The following is a 14,706-nucleotide window of genomic DNA, read 5'->3' on the forward strand; positions in this document are numbered from 1 at the left end:
AAACCAAAAACATAAAGAAATACAGCAAACCAGCAGAGATGTGTGTCTGCACTGGATAGGTGTCTGTAGCCAGATACTATTTCCTGTGTTAGGCTTTGGCCCTCAGGTGAGGGTGGTTCTGAGAAATGGTGATGGGACGCTGTTGACTAGTGCCAGGGTCTAGTCCCACACACCACACACTCTGCCTAGCAAGGAGGGAAGGCCTCAGCGGCAAGGGGTGGGGATCTAACTGGTATGCACCACAGGTGTATTTCTCAGAGCTCGATCTTTTCGGCTTTTATTGTTTTGTGTGTGCTTTTAAATACATATAGTTAGCAATGCGTTCATAGCGCTTGGAAACAAAGCACATCTCTTTGTTTGTTTATTTGTTTTTTGTTTTTTGTTTTTTGAGACAGGGTTTCTCTGTGTAGCCTTGCCTGTCCTGGACTCACTTTGTAGACCAAGCTGGCCTTGAACTCACAGCAACCCACCTGCCTCTGCCTCCCGAGTGCTGGGATTAAAGGCGCCATCACGCCCTGCACAAGCACATCTCCATTGGAGCATTTAGCCATTGGCCATTTGGCCAACGAATGTCAACCTTTTAGGTTTGGTTGGTTTGGTTGGACTCGCTTTGTAGACCAGGCTGGCCTTGAACTCACAGCGATCTGCCTGCCTCTGCCTCCCGAGTGCTGGGATTCAGGTGGGATGCGCCACCATGCCCGGCTCCTTTTAGGTTTGGAAAGCAGTGGTTTTGCAAGCTTTTCTCATACTTGCATTCACAAAAAGTTACATTTTCCCCCAAGCAGTTGGCTTATTGTGGGTGGATCATTTATTATTTTTTTAATTTCTTTATCATTATTAATGTATGTGTATTTTAGCAAAGCAAACAGATTTATTAAGGGATAGTGAAAAAGAATGTCCAGGAGGAGGTTCAAGGGAATAAATAACTCTCCATTTTTTTTTCTTTGCTATTTTCTTTTTGCTTGTTTGTCTTGGGGCTTTTGTTGTTTTTTGTTTTTTCTAAACAGGGTTTCTCTGTGTAGCCCTGGCTATACTGGAATTCGCTCTGTAGACCAGGCTGGCCTCGAACTCACAGAGATTGTTGGGCTACAGACCTAGGACAGGTGGCTGAGGTACCTTTTTTTTTTTTTTTTAACCAGGTTCTCCCAGCATCCCTCAGTCCCTACCTATTACTGGACATGGCTGGCATACCTTAACCTCTACTCTGAAATCTCTGGGGGAGGAGGAGCTAATCCAGTGGGACAAGACTTGCAAGAGTGGGAGTCAAATTTGTGGCATCTGATCCAAGCCGGCTAGAACTGAGAGGTAACTGTGCCCTTTCCCAGCCTGCCATGAAAACACACGTGTGTACATTTCAGAGGTTGAGAAGGGACAGACTAAGCCGGGCTTGGTGGTCCACGCCTTTAATCCCAGCATTTGGGAGGCAGAGGCAGGAAGTTTGAGGCCAGTCTGATCTACAAAAGGAGTCCAGGATAGCCAAGGCTACACAGAATAATGCTGTTTTGAAAAACTTAAAAAAAAAAAAAAAGGTGGGGTGGAAGGGTAGGGTGGGTGGGGGTAGGGTCGGGGTGAGGGGTAGGATGGAGGGTGGGTTAGGGGTGCAGATTGGGCCAACCCTGAGGACCAGGTAAAGGCAGACTTATACTTGTCCACACATCTGACAATATGGATGAACAGGTAAACAGCAGGCAGGGAGAATTTGGACAAAGCACCAGTCCTAGTCTTGCAATCAAGGTGTGGAAGACCCGGCTTAATATGCTGGTGCTTTTACTGTACTGCCGACACTGAGCAGACCAGAACGGAGCCACTTCCTCCATGGGGTCGGCTTGGGCAGGCATGCGAAGGAAACGAGGGACCAAATTCAGAAGCTCTTTGCCCTGGCTCAGTGACTAGGTTACATTTATCAGCGGATAAAGGAACTATCTGAGAAAGAGAGGGACCAATGTCTTTCAGGGAAGTTACCAAGGCCAGAAATCAGGGCGGTATAGGGCCAGGTAAGAAGCTTCGGGTTACCCGGCACTCCTGCTGCTGCGGCTGTGCTGCCCTGTACAAAAGATCTGCATCTGCATCTGCAGTCTGCGCCATGAGTGCTCATAAGCGCTGGTCTCCCCGCCCATTTCACAGGAAGCCACCCTCAGCCTCCAGGGAGTTAGGAGGAGGATGCTAGGATCTCCAGGCCATGGGTGGAGAGGAGGGAGTGAGCGGGGCAGGCGGTAAAAGGTGTAAATGGTGTGGCTGGGGCTCGGCTCCAGCTGTCTGGCGCTCCCTGGAGCTGGCAGAGGATGACGGTAAGGCTCTAGACTCTGGACGCCTTTTGTCTCAGGGCTTGGCTATGTAAAAGGTGGGGGAAGGGGGAAAGAATTCTTGGAACTTGTCCATTCACTGGAGCCCCCCCTCCCCCCCCCCCCGCCTCCCCCTGCTGCCAGCAGGTGTGACAATGGGGGAGGGCCTTGCAGGTTTAGAAAATGAGAAAAGAGGACTCAGCGTGTGCTGGACCAGACAAACAGATTCCACCGCTTCCTTGCTCCCCCACCCAGCCTGTGAACTTCCAAGCCAGTCGGACTCCATCCTGCTTATTAGAATTTGGTCACAAACTGAATCCCCCCACTCCTCAATTGTCATGCCAGGCCCTCTCTCTCCAGTCCTCAAATCCGCTGAAGCTTCCCGCAGGCCCATAACTAAGGCTGCTGGATTTACCGAAGTTTGGGAAATGTCTTGTTTTTGTTTTTCCAGGCTTCTGCTCTTGGTTGGGATTCACAGCTCCAGGAACTAGTGGCTGACTGGACAAGCTAACTGCGGTCCTGGACAAACCAGTGTTGAGGAGTAGATGGGCTTGGACCTCGGTCCAAACCCACATTCAATTTCCAGCGGGATGAACCCCAGACAAGATAACAACTGACTTTCTTTCTTTTCTTCCTTCTTTTCCATCCATACTTCCTTTCTTTTCCTCTTTCCTCCCTTTCTTTTATAATTCCTCTTTTGTTTAGTTCTCCCCCCCCCCCCCCAGACAGGGTTTTTCTATGTCACCTTGGCTGTCTTGGACTCACTTTGTAAACCAGGTTGGCTTCAAACTCACAGCAATCCACCTGCCTCTGCCCCCCAGTGCTGGGATTAAAGACGTGGGCCACCATGCTCGGCTCTTTTATAATTCTTTATTTCAGTGATAGAAACAGAGGTAGTTATGAAAGAAGAGGAAGCACTTCCGAGAATGGAAGTAGGCTAGGGAGCCTGGACAGGTCCAGGACTCAAAAGCCAGTCAGAGTTCCCCAGGTAAACATACTTTTCACTGCTCCTCAGAGGGTTTGTACAGAGTAATTGCTGGATCAATGTCGTGATTTTTGATTCTTGGAACAAGGTCTCACTCTGTAGCCCAGACTAGCCTGGAAGTCACTGTGTAGCCCGGGCTGGCATCACACTCACCTAAGCCTCCTTCCTATTTCAGTCTCTTGAGTGCTGAGGTTATAGGCACGAGGCACTACTCAGGCATTGAGTTAATGTTTAGAAAGTTCTTGGTACAGCAGAACCAGCAGTTGCTGACTTTCACTTTCCTTAATACCATGGGGACATGACACACAAACTCCAGCAATGGTGGGTTAAAAAAAAAAAAAAATATATATATATATATATATACACATACATATATATACACACATATATATGTGTATACACACACACACAAGCTAGGCGTGGTGGCACATGCCTTTAATCCCAGCACTCAGGAGGCAGAGGCAGGCAGATCTCTGTGAGTTCAAGGCCAGCCTGGTCTACAAAGCGAGTCCAGGACACCCAAGGCTACACAGAGAGACCCTGTCTCAAAAACCAAAGCAAATATATAAATATAAATATATATATGATATATTATATAATATTTGTATGTGTATATTATTATATGCACATCTGCTTGTAAGTTTGTGGTGCGCACACCCCTACATTCTTATTTACAGGCTGGGGATCAATGGTGGGGATCTTCCTCAATTTTAGTTCTTTATTTTTATTTTTATGGCTTTTAGTTTAATTTTATTTTGTTTGAGACAAGGTCTCACTATGAACCCTGCCTGGCCTGCAACTCTTTATATAGGCTTTCCTCTGCCACCAAAGTGCTAGGAGTAAAGGTATGCAACCATGCCAGCTCTCTACCTTTTAGAAAGAGTGTGTGTGTGTGTGTGTGTGTGTGTGTGTGTGTGTGTGTGTGTGCATTCGCGCGTGCATGCATGCATGCAAGCATGAGTGTGCCTGAGAGTGAGAGTGTGTGTGTGCTATGCATCAGCACAAATGTAGAGGTGTGAAAGCACAGCTTTGTGGATTCAGTTCTCCTTCTGCCTGGAACTTGAAATCTGCTTTTCAAGCTTCAAAGTATGACTTTACCAGCTGAAATATCCCACCAGCCCCTCCCCCATATTTTCTGAGACAGTCTCTCCCTGAATCTGGAATTTGCTGTCTGGGCTAACTAGCCACTGGTCCTCTGGGTGCCCTCCTCTTCCCCTTGCTTTCCCACCTGAGGGCTAACTGGACAGCGGAGCAGCCAACGTACAAGACTAAGGTGGTTTGTGCATGGCTAGAGACCGTGATGATTTATAGCACCCATGATATAAGGATTGGGCTCTGTGCGGTCACTGCACTTCTTCTGGTATTCTCCTCTTCTCTGTATAGGGAGGGATGAGGCAGATCATTTGCGATTAGGATGTCCTTTTAGGGAGGCTGTCCCCACTGGAAAGGCAGCCTTTTATTTTTTTATTTTTTTTAATGTGTTTGAGTGTTTTGCCTGCATGTGTGTTTGTGTTCCATGTGCATCCCCTGCCCACAAAGGTGGGGAGAGGGCGTCACATTTCCCAGGAATGTGGGTGCCAGGACCTGAACTGTGGTCCTCTGCAAGGGCAGCAAACTTTCTTAACCACTGAGCCATCTCTTCTGCCCTGGTTTGGTTTTCTTGAGATAGGATCTCAAGGAGTTTGAGTCTCTGGGTAGTAGAGGACCCTCCCTTCCTGATCCTCCGGCCTCCATCTCCCTTGCATTGTAGATGTTTACCTCCACACGGTTCATTTCACTTTTCTGCCATTCAGGCATCAAGCTGGGGGCCTTGTGTGCTAGGCAAGCCAGTCACTGCTGAGCCCATGCCTAGCTGGCAAGTGCTTTTCCAGTGAACTGTATCCCACACCCCCCTCAACCTTTTTATTTCATTGTTTTGTGCATTTGGTCTAATGGTGATGGAATCTTTTTGGGGGGAGGTGTTTCGAGACAAGGTTTCTCTGTGTAGCCTTGCCTGTCCTGGACTAACTTTGTAGACCAGGCTGGCCTCGAACTCACAGTGATCCGCCTGCCTCTGCCTCCCGAGTGCTGGGATTAAAGGAGTGCGCCACCACCGCCCGGCTTGGTGATGGGATCTTTATAAATTCTGGAACTCCAGACTTTGCGATACAATTTATTTATTTTTTTATTTTAAATCTTTAGGCCGGGCGGCGGTGGTGGCACACGCCTTTAATCCCAGCACTTACTCTGGAGGCAGAGAGAACCTGGTCTACAATTCGAGTCCAGGACAATCAGGACTACACAGAGAAACCCTGTCTCAAAAAAGAAAAATCTTTCAGTATACTCATCCTTTTTTTTTCTTCCTTCCTTTCTTTCTTTCTTTTTTTGTCTGAGACAAGGTTTCTCTGTGTAGCCCTGGCTGGCCTGGAACTCGCTCTGTAGACTAGAGCCGGCCTCAGAGTCACAGAGATCCTCCTGCCTCTGCCCCCTGAATGCTGGGGTTAAAGGCATGTGCCACCACTCAAAGAAAGAATAAACAGGCTACCAAGATGAGACTTGTTAGCCTATGACCATATAGTGGGGAAGGAGGGGAATAGGGTGAAAGCGGGAGGGAGGGAGGAATGGGAAAATACAAGTGATGGGATAACAATTGAGTTGTAATCTGAATAAATTAATAAAATTAAAATAAATAAAAATAATAATAAAGGCGTGCGCCACCGTGCCTGCCTGGTAATGGTCTTAATATAGATTGATTTTCTTAGCTCCATGTTAACTTCCAACTTGTACACGCCCTCTAAAACCCGGAACCTCCCAGGGCTTTCTTTTTTGTCGTTGTTTTTTGTTTTTCGAGACAGGGTTTCTCTGTTTAACAGAGCCCTAGCTGTCCTGGACTCACATTGTAGACCAGGCTGGCTTTGACCTCATTAAGATCCACCTCCAGATCTGCCTCTGGAGAGCTGGGACTGAAGGCTTGGGCTACCATGCCGGGCCTCCCAGGGCTTTCTTAATCCTTGCTTTGTTCTCAAAGTATGGAAAGCTCGCAGTTTGCAATGTGTCCCAGGACTGGTCTAAAATACACATCCTCCCCCTAGTGGCTTCTTAAAGAAGCACACTGTTGTTTTTGTTTTGTTTTGTTTTTTCCTGGTTTGCCCACTTTAAGGAAATTCCTGGTTGATAAATTAGTGTCATTAATCTTCTCTTTGGGGCCCAGGGCTGACTTAAGCTCCCAGCCAGGCTAGACTCATGTTAATTCACTGTTAACCGATGCATTTCTGGAAAGCTGATGTAAATCTAATGTTATAGGTTATATTTAAATGCTCTAGGAGCTACAGAAATGAGAGATGAAAGCTATGAATCCTAATTGCTCATTACTGAGCACTCACCATGTGCCTTTGCTGAGCTCAGCACCTTACATGAAGATCCTCTGTGACTCTCACCGAGAAGAGGAATGTCTCAACTTCTCCACTTTGTAGATAAGAAGTTCACAGGAGCTGTGCAGCCTGGCCAAGATCTCCCAGTTGAAAGGCCACCAGACCAAGCTAAGAGAACATGTAGGCTGCCCATTACATTTTGAACTGAACTAATGTTTTAGGGTAGCATTGTCCCAAACATTTCACACAGCATTTTATTGGGAGCCCTACCTATTGGGCCAGTGATGGAAAATGATAGAATTCCAAGTCTCCTGATGCCCTGAGCTCCCGTGTTAGGGCCCTGGAGTTCTTGCATGGGATTGTTTGGTTTTTCATTTTTATTACATTTATGTGTGTATATGTGTATGTATGTATGTATCCATGCATGCATCTGTGTGGGTGTTAACTTGCCACTATGCAAATGTGGAGTCAGGGGACAGCCTACAGGAGTTGGTCCTCTCTCAACATATGGGTGTTGTCAAACAAGCCTGGATTGCCAGGCTTGTCACCTTGACTTACTGAGCCATCTCTCCTGCCATGTTTGTTTGGTTTTTGAGAGAGGATCTAACTCTGTGGCCCCAGCTGCCTGGCCTTTAACTAACCTGCAGTGATTTTCCTGCCTCAGTCTCCCAAGTGCTGGGAATATGGGATTCTTTCTTTGCAAAGACAGATGTGAAGCCTAACCACTAATGCAAAACCCTACCTCAGACACACTGAAAAATGTCTGGGGAAGTAAGTTTAAGACTTTACACTTACCGAGAGACCTAGAAACCTACAAGAAGAACATTATGACAGGTGGACTTGGGTCCAGGGGTCCTGCTCAAACTATGGCACCAGCCAAGGACAATATGTGCAGTAAACTTCGAACCCTGAACCAGATCTAACCAATGGACAGGACAGTCTCCATAGTTGAGTGGAGAGTGGAGAGTGGGGACTGACTTTCATACAAACTCGGGTGCACCATATTTGACCACGTCCCCTTGATGGGGAGACCAGGTGGCCCTCACGGGAAGGATTACAGGCTACCAAGAAGAGACTTGATACCCCATGAGCATATACAGGGGAGGAGGTACCCCCAGTCACAGTCATAGAGGAGGGGAGTAAGGGGAAAATGGGAGGAAGGGAGTAATGGGAGGATACAAGGGATGGGATAATGATTGAGATATAATATGAATGAATTAATTTTAAAAATATATTAATTAAAAAAAAACTTTACACTTTCCTTTGCTTGCTTGCTTGTTTGTATGTTTCTTCTTTATAGTGCTGGAGACCTGACCCAGCCTCTACCACATATGCTCTACCACACATGCTCTACCACACATGCTCTACCACACATGCTCTACCACACATCCTCTACCACACATCCTCTACCACACATCCTCTACCACACATGCTCTACCACACATCCTCTACCACACATGCTCTACCACACATCCTCTACCACACATGCTCTACCACACATCCTCTACCACACATGCTCTACCACACATGCTCTACCACACATGCTCTACCACACATGCTCTACCACACATGCTCTACCACACATGCTACACTCCAGAATCTGTACTTTTGCCCCTGACAATACTGGAAATAGACCGTAGGGCCTCAAACATGCTAGGCATGTTCTCTACTACTGAGCTACAAGCCCGGCACCCCATCCATCTGTTTTATTTGTTTTGTTTTGTTTCATTTGGTTTGGTTTGGTCTGGTTTTTCGAGACAGGGTTTCTCTGTGTAGTCTTGGCTGTCCTGGACTCCCTTTGTAGACCAGGCTGGGCTCGAACTCACAGTGATCTGCCTGCCTCTGCCTCCCGAGTGAGTGCTGGGGTTAAAGGTGTGTGTCACCACGCCCAGCTAAGACAGGGTCTTACATAATGCCCAGGCTGGCTTCAAACTCACTATGTATGGCTAAACCTTGCCTTGAACTCACAGTCTTGCCCCCTTCTCAAGTGTCAAGGATTCCATGGATGTGTACCAAATCCACTAGAATTTTTACTTGCTCAGCCTCCTAGATGTTGACAGACACACACCACTGTGCCTAGCTATTGCACTGAATAGTGATTGTTTTCAGCTGGCTAAAATGTCACCCATGCTTAACTGTGTGTGGCTTCCAATATTCTCAGCACAGTTGTCTCTTGGTATAAGCCAAGAACGGGTTCCAGGATCCTATTCTCCCCAGAGTACCAACTGTGTATACACCATCTGTGTGTTTTCAAGTCCCTCCTATGGTGTATTGGTTTTATTTATTTGTTTTGAGACAGGTGCTGTCTATTATGTTTCTCCTGCTGTTCTGGAACTCACTAGACCATACTGGCCTCGAACTCGCAGAGATCCTCTTGCCTCTGTCTCCCAAAAGGTATGCACCACACACGTGGCTTTCAGTTGAATCTTGAAAGACCAGGAGTTATGTTTTCCTACCAGTGGAGGAATAAAGAGTAATAGACATAAATGGTAGCCAGGAATTAAAATTTAGAGTAAGAGATAACTCAGGGCGCGCGGCTCACGCGGGGTTCTGAGCGCCTTGGAGTGGCCATGGGCCATGGGTCATCACTGCTGGTGAGGCCTCTTTGGTGCGGTTGGACCCCCATCCCACCCCCCGGGTCACCTGGGCTGTCGCAGCATCAGGAAGTCAGTCGAACGAATGCTTACGCCGACTGTATGCTGACTTCCAGGTGTTTCGATTCTGCAAGTCCAAGTGTCATAAGAACTTTAAGAAGAAGCGGAACCCACGCCAGGTCAGGTGGACTAAGGCCTTCCGGAAAGCAGCTGGCAAAGAGCTCATGGTGGACAACTCATATGAATTTGAAAAATGTAGGAATGAACCTGTGAAATACCAGCGAGAGCCATGGAATAAAACCACTGATGCAATGAAGACAGTTGAAGAGATCAAACAGAAACACTAGGCTCAACTCATAATGATCAGGTTGAAGAAAAACAAAGAGCTACAGAAGGCTCAAGACGTCAGAGAGGTCAAGCAGAACATCCATCTCACCCGGGCTCCTCTTGCAGGCAAAGGAAAGCAGCTGGAGGAAAAAATGGTCCAGCAGTTACAGGAAGATGCGGACATGGAGGATGCTGCCTAACGGTGCTGCCTGCAACCAGCCCCGTGGACACTGGAAATGAGTGGAGACTGTCAGGCCCTAAGTTATTGATTGGTTACATAAGGTCCCTGAGACAGAGGCTGCTCACCTGCTTCCCTCCTGAGTTGCAGCATGGAAGCGCATCCCGTTGTGCACGTTAGGTCTCAGCTGAGTTTCTGCTCACGCAAACACAAAGTTCGTGTGTAGGTGAGGATGTGATCTGTGGGTATGCCATGGTTCAGCCACTGCGCCAGGCAGCATTTCTGTACTGACTGTCTTGCTAGTATGGAATCTGTAATGACGTAATGTTGTCTTTGTACTAGAATAGTCTGCTTATTAGGGGAGCAGAGATCACCCAAAACCTGGCCCTTCTCTTGACCACCGTCTCTTGGTTTGGTCTGGTCTGTGCAGTTGCACAATGGCCTTCTGTAACACAGCTGCACTATGCTGGGCTGTCTGACCCCCTCCGCTGTTCCAGTAGGCAGCTGTGACGTGGGCTAGGCGGGTTGAATATACTTTACCTGAATGGCACCTTATGATTCTTACTTTGGAGAATACGCAATACAAGTTTTGACTTTGGTCCCAGCAGGGATCCCAGCCCAGCAGAAGAGTCTTGGTGCCTTTCAGAATCAAGTGTGTGGTTTTCTGCTTTGTTTTGTGTTTTCTGTTTAGCCTTGGCTGTCCTGAAACTCACTATGTAGACCAGGCTGACCTTGAACTCACAGAGATCCAGCTGCCTCTGCCTCCTGAATGTTGGGATTAAAGGAATGAGCTATCATAACACTCAGCATTTTGTATTTTCTTTAAAAATCCAACCAAACAAAAGAAACTCATGTTCTTGGAAAATAGCATTTACGGATAGAGTGCTGCCTATTTGTATATAAATAAAAACCCTTTCTAAAGTTAAAAAAAAAAAAAAAAAAGAGAGAGAGAGAGAGAGAGAGAGATAACCCAGGTGAAAACGGAAGTGAGACTGTGGGCTCCAGTGCCAGAAGTCTTGGTAATGCCCCCGTTCCCTCACTTAGAGGCAATGACTGAGGTCATGGAACTACTTCCTCCACATGAAACGGGGATAACAAAACAACAGGTCTTACAAGATTGAAGATTAAAGTAAATGATTCATATAAAATGCCTAACACAAGCCAGGGCATGGTGACGCATGCCTATGATCCCAGCACTGGGGAGGCAGAGGCAGGCAGATTTCTGTGAGTTCGAGGCCAGCCTGGTCTACAAATCAAGTTCAGGACAGCCAAGGCTACAAAAACAAAACCGAACCAACCAATCAAAAGACCATTATAGAGACTAAGAAGCATCTTGGGGCGGACCCAGTGGACCCATCCTGTGACACCTTGCTGTGGTTTTCTTAGCATCATCTGATCTGTATATTTCATTTGTTTATTGTTTGTATGGGCTTAAGTCTTAATGCAGTTATAAAAGTAGAGAAAAATTTAAAGATTTATTATTTAAAATGTGTGCCTAGCTGAAAGGTGGTAGCACACACATTTAATCCCAGCACTTGGGAGGCAAAGGCAGGCAGATCTCTGTGAGTTTGAGGCCTGTCTGGTCTACAGAGTGACTACTAGGAAAGCCAAGGGCTGTTACACAAAGAAACCCTGTCTTGGGAGTGGAGAGATGGTTCAGAGGTTAAGAGCACTGACTGCTCCTCCAGTAGTCCTGAGTTCAATTCTCGGCAACCACAATGTGGCTCACATCCATTATAAAATGTGATCTGATGCCCTCTTCTGGCACGCAGGTGTACATGCAGGCAGAGCACTGTATACATATAAATACATAAATCTTAAAGAAAAAAAAAAAGATCCAGGCGGTGGTGGCACACGCTGGGAACCAAACCTGGGTCCTCTGCATAAGTGGCAAGTGCTCATAAGCATTAAGCCATCTCTCCAGCCCCTGAGGTTGTTTTTTACTTATTTATTTTTGGTTTGTTTTGGCTTTGAAACAGGTCTTAAGTAGCTCAGGCTAGCCTTGAGCTCTTACTCTGCTTCCCCAAAGCTGCAAGTACAGGTGGATCCCACCACAACCAGAGACATTGAATGCTGAAGCTGCCGTTATCGCCAACACCTGGAATCAGGCCTGACTCAGCAGAGCAGCCGCTCCGCTCGGCGACTATCAGTTGACTGCTGAATGAACTGTCACTGTCATCACCTTTTGTGCTCCAGTGCATGTGTTCGTGCCTGTGTGTGTGTGTGTGTGTGTGTGTGTGTGAGTGCATGCACACGTGTGGTGTGTGTGGAGCGTATACACTAACCACTATGGGTATGCAGGGTCAGGTGTCTCTTTCCTCTGTTTATTCCTTTTATTTTTCATTTTATTGTATTTATTATCAATATGTGTATAGGTGTTTTACCTACATGTATGTCCATGTGCCATATTTGTGCAGTGCCTGTGGAGGCCAAAGGAAGGCCTCAAACTGCCCTGGAACTGGAGTTATAGAGACAGTTGTAAGCTTCCTTTTGGGTACTGGAAAGCAAACCCAGGCCCATAGAAGCCAGCGTTCCTGTTAGGCCATCTCTCCATCCATGCCCTATTAATTTTCAATATTTGTATCTTGATGTGTCTGGCTGTTCTTGTTTGGTTGTTTTCTTTTTCTTTTATTTATTTATTTAAGATTTATTTATTATTTATACAGTATTCTGCCTACACATGTGCCTGCCCACCACAAGAAGATACCAGAGCTCATTACAGGTGGTTGTAAGTCACCATGTGGTTGCTGGGAATTGAACTTGGGACCTTCAGAAGAGCAGAAAGTGCTCTTAACCTCTGAGCCATCTCTCCAGCCCTTTCTTTTATTTTAAAATACAAATCTTGCATCAGCCAAGGACAATACAGGCAGTAAACTTCAAACCCCTACCAAGATCTAGCCAATAGACAGGACATTCTCTACAGCTGAGTGGAGAGTGGGGTCTGACTTTCACACGAACTCTGGTGCCCCATAGTTGACCACGTCCCCTGGATGGGGAGGCCTGGTGGCACCCAGAGGAAGGATAGCAGGCTGCCAAGAAGAGACTTGATACCCTATGAGCATATACAGGGGGAGGAGGTTCCCCCTCACTCACAGTCATAGGGGAGGGGAATAAGGGGAAAATGGGAGGGAGGGAGGAATGGGAGGATACAAGGGATGGGATAACCATTGAGATGTAATATGAACAAATTAATAAAAAAAAACTTATAGGGCTGGAGAGATGACTCAGTGCTTAAAAGCACTGTCTGTTCTTCCAGAAGTCATGAGTTCAATTCCCAGCAACCACATGGTGGCTCACAACCACCTATAATGGGATCTGATGCCCTCTTCTGATGTGCAGGTGTACATGCAGATAGAGCACCGTATACATAAAATAAATAAATACATCTTAAACAAAAAACAATAAACAAATCTTTACAAAATCAGGCCCTGAAATGTTAAGCTCTTCCCTTGCAGAAATCGCGTTTACCATCCTCTCTGCGCCTTTTCTAAACCTCTTGTTTCTCTGTCCTGAGCTGGTTGAACCTCTTTGTCATTCAGAAACATTGTTTCTCAATACTATGGAGCAGAGTCAGGCCAGAATTTCCGTTCTCCTCTCTGCGGAAGGGACATTCGGCAATGTCAGGGGCAGTGCCTCTGGCATCTTCCTTCAGTCCTGAGGCCCTGCTCCATCTCCTACAATTCACCAGGCAAAGACAAGGCCCAACAGTTGACGTTGGAGAAACCTGTATCTTTTGGTTGTTTGTTTGTTTGGTATCTTTGTCATAGATATGGAGCTTTAAAGGCAACTGTGCTGGCCACCTGGCAGACCTAGAGCCCCTGATGACACTGAGACATGCCATCTTGTTGACTTGTTGAGCGTGTGTTATAGTTAGCCATAAGGATCCAGGGACACTAGGAAGATACATCTAAATTTGAATGTGGGGCTCTGTGAGCTGATGTTACTGATCCCTTGAATCTCTCATTGGGCACTTTAGTCAGTCAGCTGATAAGCATTTCATCCATTCGTCACTCATCATCGGCCAGCAGTGGTGTTGTGGTGCACACCTTTAATGCCAGCACTTGGGAGGCAGAAGCAGGGGGAGCTCTGAATTCTAGGCCAGCCTGGTCTACAAAGCGAGTTCCAGGACAGCCAATGCTACCCAAAGAAACTCTGTTTCAACACACACACACAAACACACACACACACACACACACACACACACACACACACACACACACACACACGAAACCCAGAAACTAAAAAGTAAACCAAACTCAAAACAAAAACCCACTATTTATCAGTAGTGTTGAAAACAGCAAATACTGGGGCTGGAGAGATGGCTCAGAGGTTAGGAGCACTGGCTGCTCTTCCAGAGGTCCTGAGTTCAATTCTCAGCAACCACATGGTGGTTCACTACCATCTGTAATGAGATCTGGTGCCCTCTTCTGGTGTGAGGGGTACATGAAAGTAGAAGACTGTATACATAAAAATAAATCTTAAAAAAAAGAAAACAACAAATACTAAGTTAGAAGCCCACCCCTCTTTTTTCTTGAGGCAGGACTCCTGTAGTCCAGGCTGTGGTGAACTCAGCGCTTTGTATCTGAGACATCTATTGAACTCCTGACCTTCCTGCTCCTACTTTCTCAGTTCTAGAATTACAGGCTTTTTTTTTTTTAAAGATTTATTTATTATCTCTGCCTGCATGTACACCTGCAGAAAAGGGCATCAGGCCACATTATAATTGGTTGTGAGGCACCATGTGGTTGCTGGGAATTGAACTCAGGACCTCTGGAAGAGCAGTCAGTGCTCTTAACCTCTGAGACATCTCTCCAGCCCTAGAATTACAGGTTTGAACTGCCATATTTGGTTGGAAACTCGAGTTATGTGTTTACTTTTGTAGTACTGGGAACTGACAGGCAAGCCTTTTCTACTGAGGCACATCCACCTGGCTTAAAAGATCAGGCCGGGGAGAGATAAGACTTCCTGGAGAGATGGCTCAGCGGTTAAA

This window comes from Acomys minous (genome assembly GCF_964271855.1).
Source record: "Acomys minous genome assembly, chromosome: 8".
NCBI classification, from domain to species: Eukaryota; Metazoa; Chordata; class Mammalia; order Rodentia; family Muridae; genus Acomys; species Acomys minous.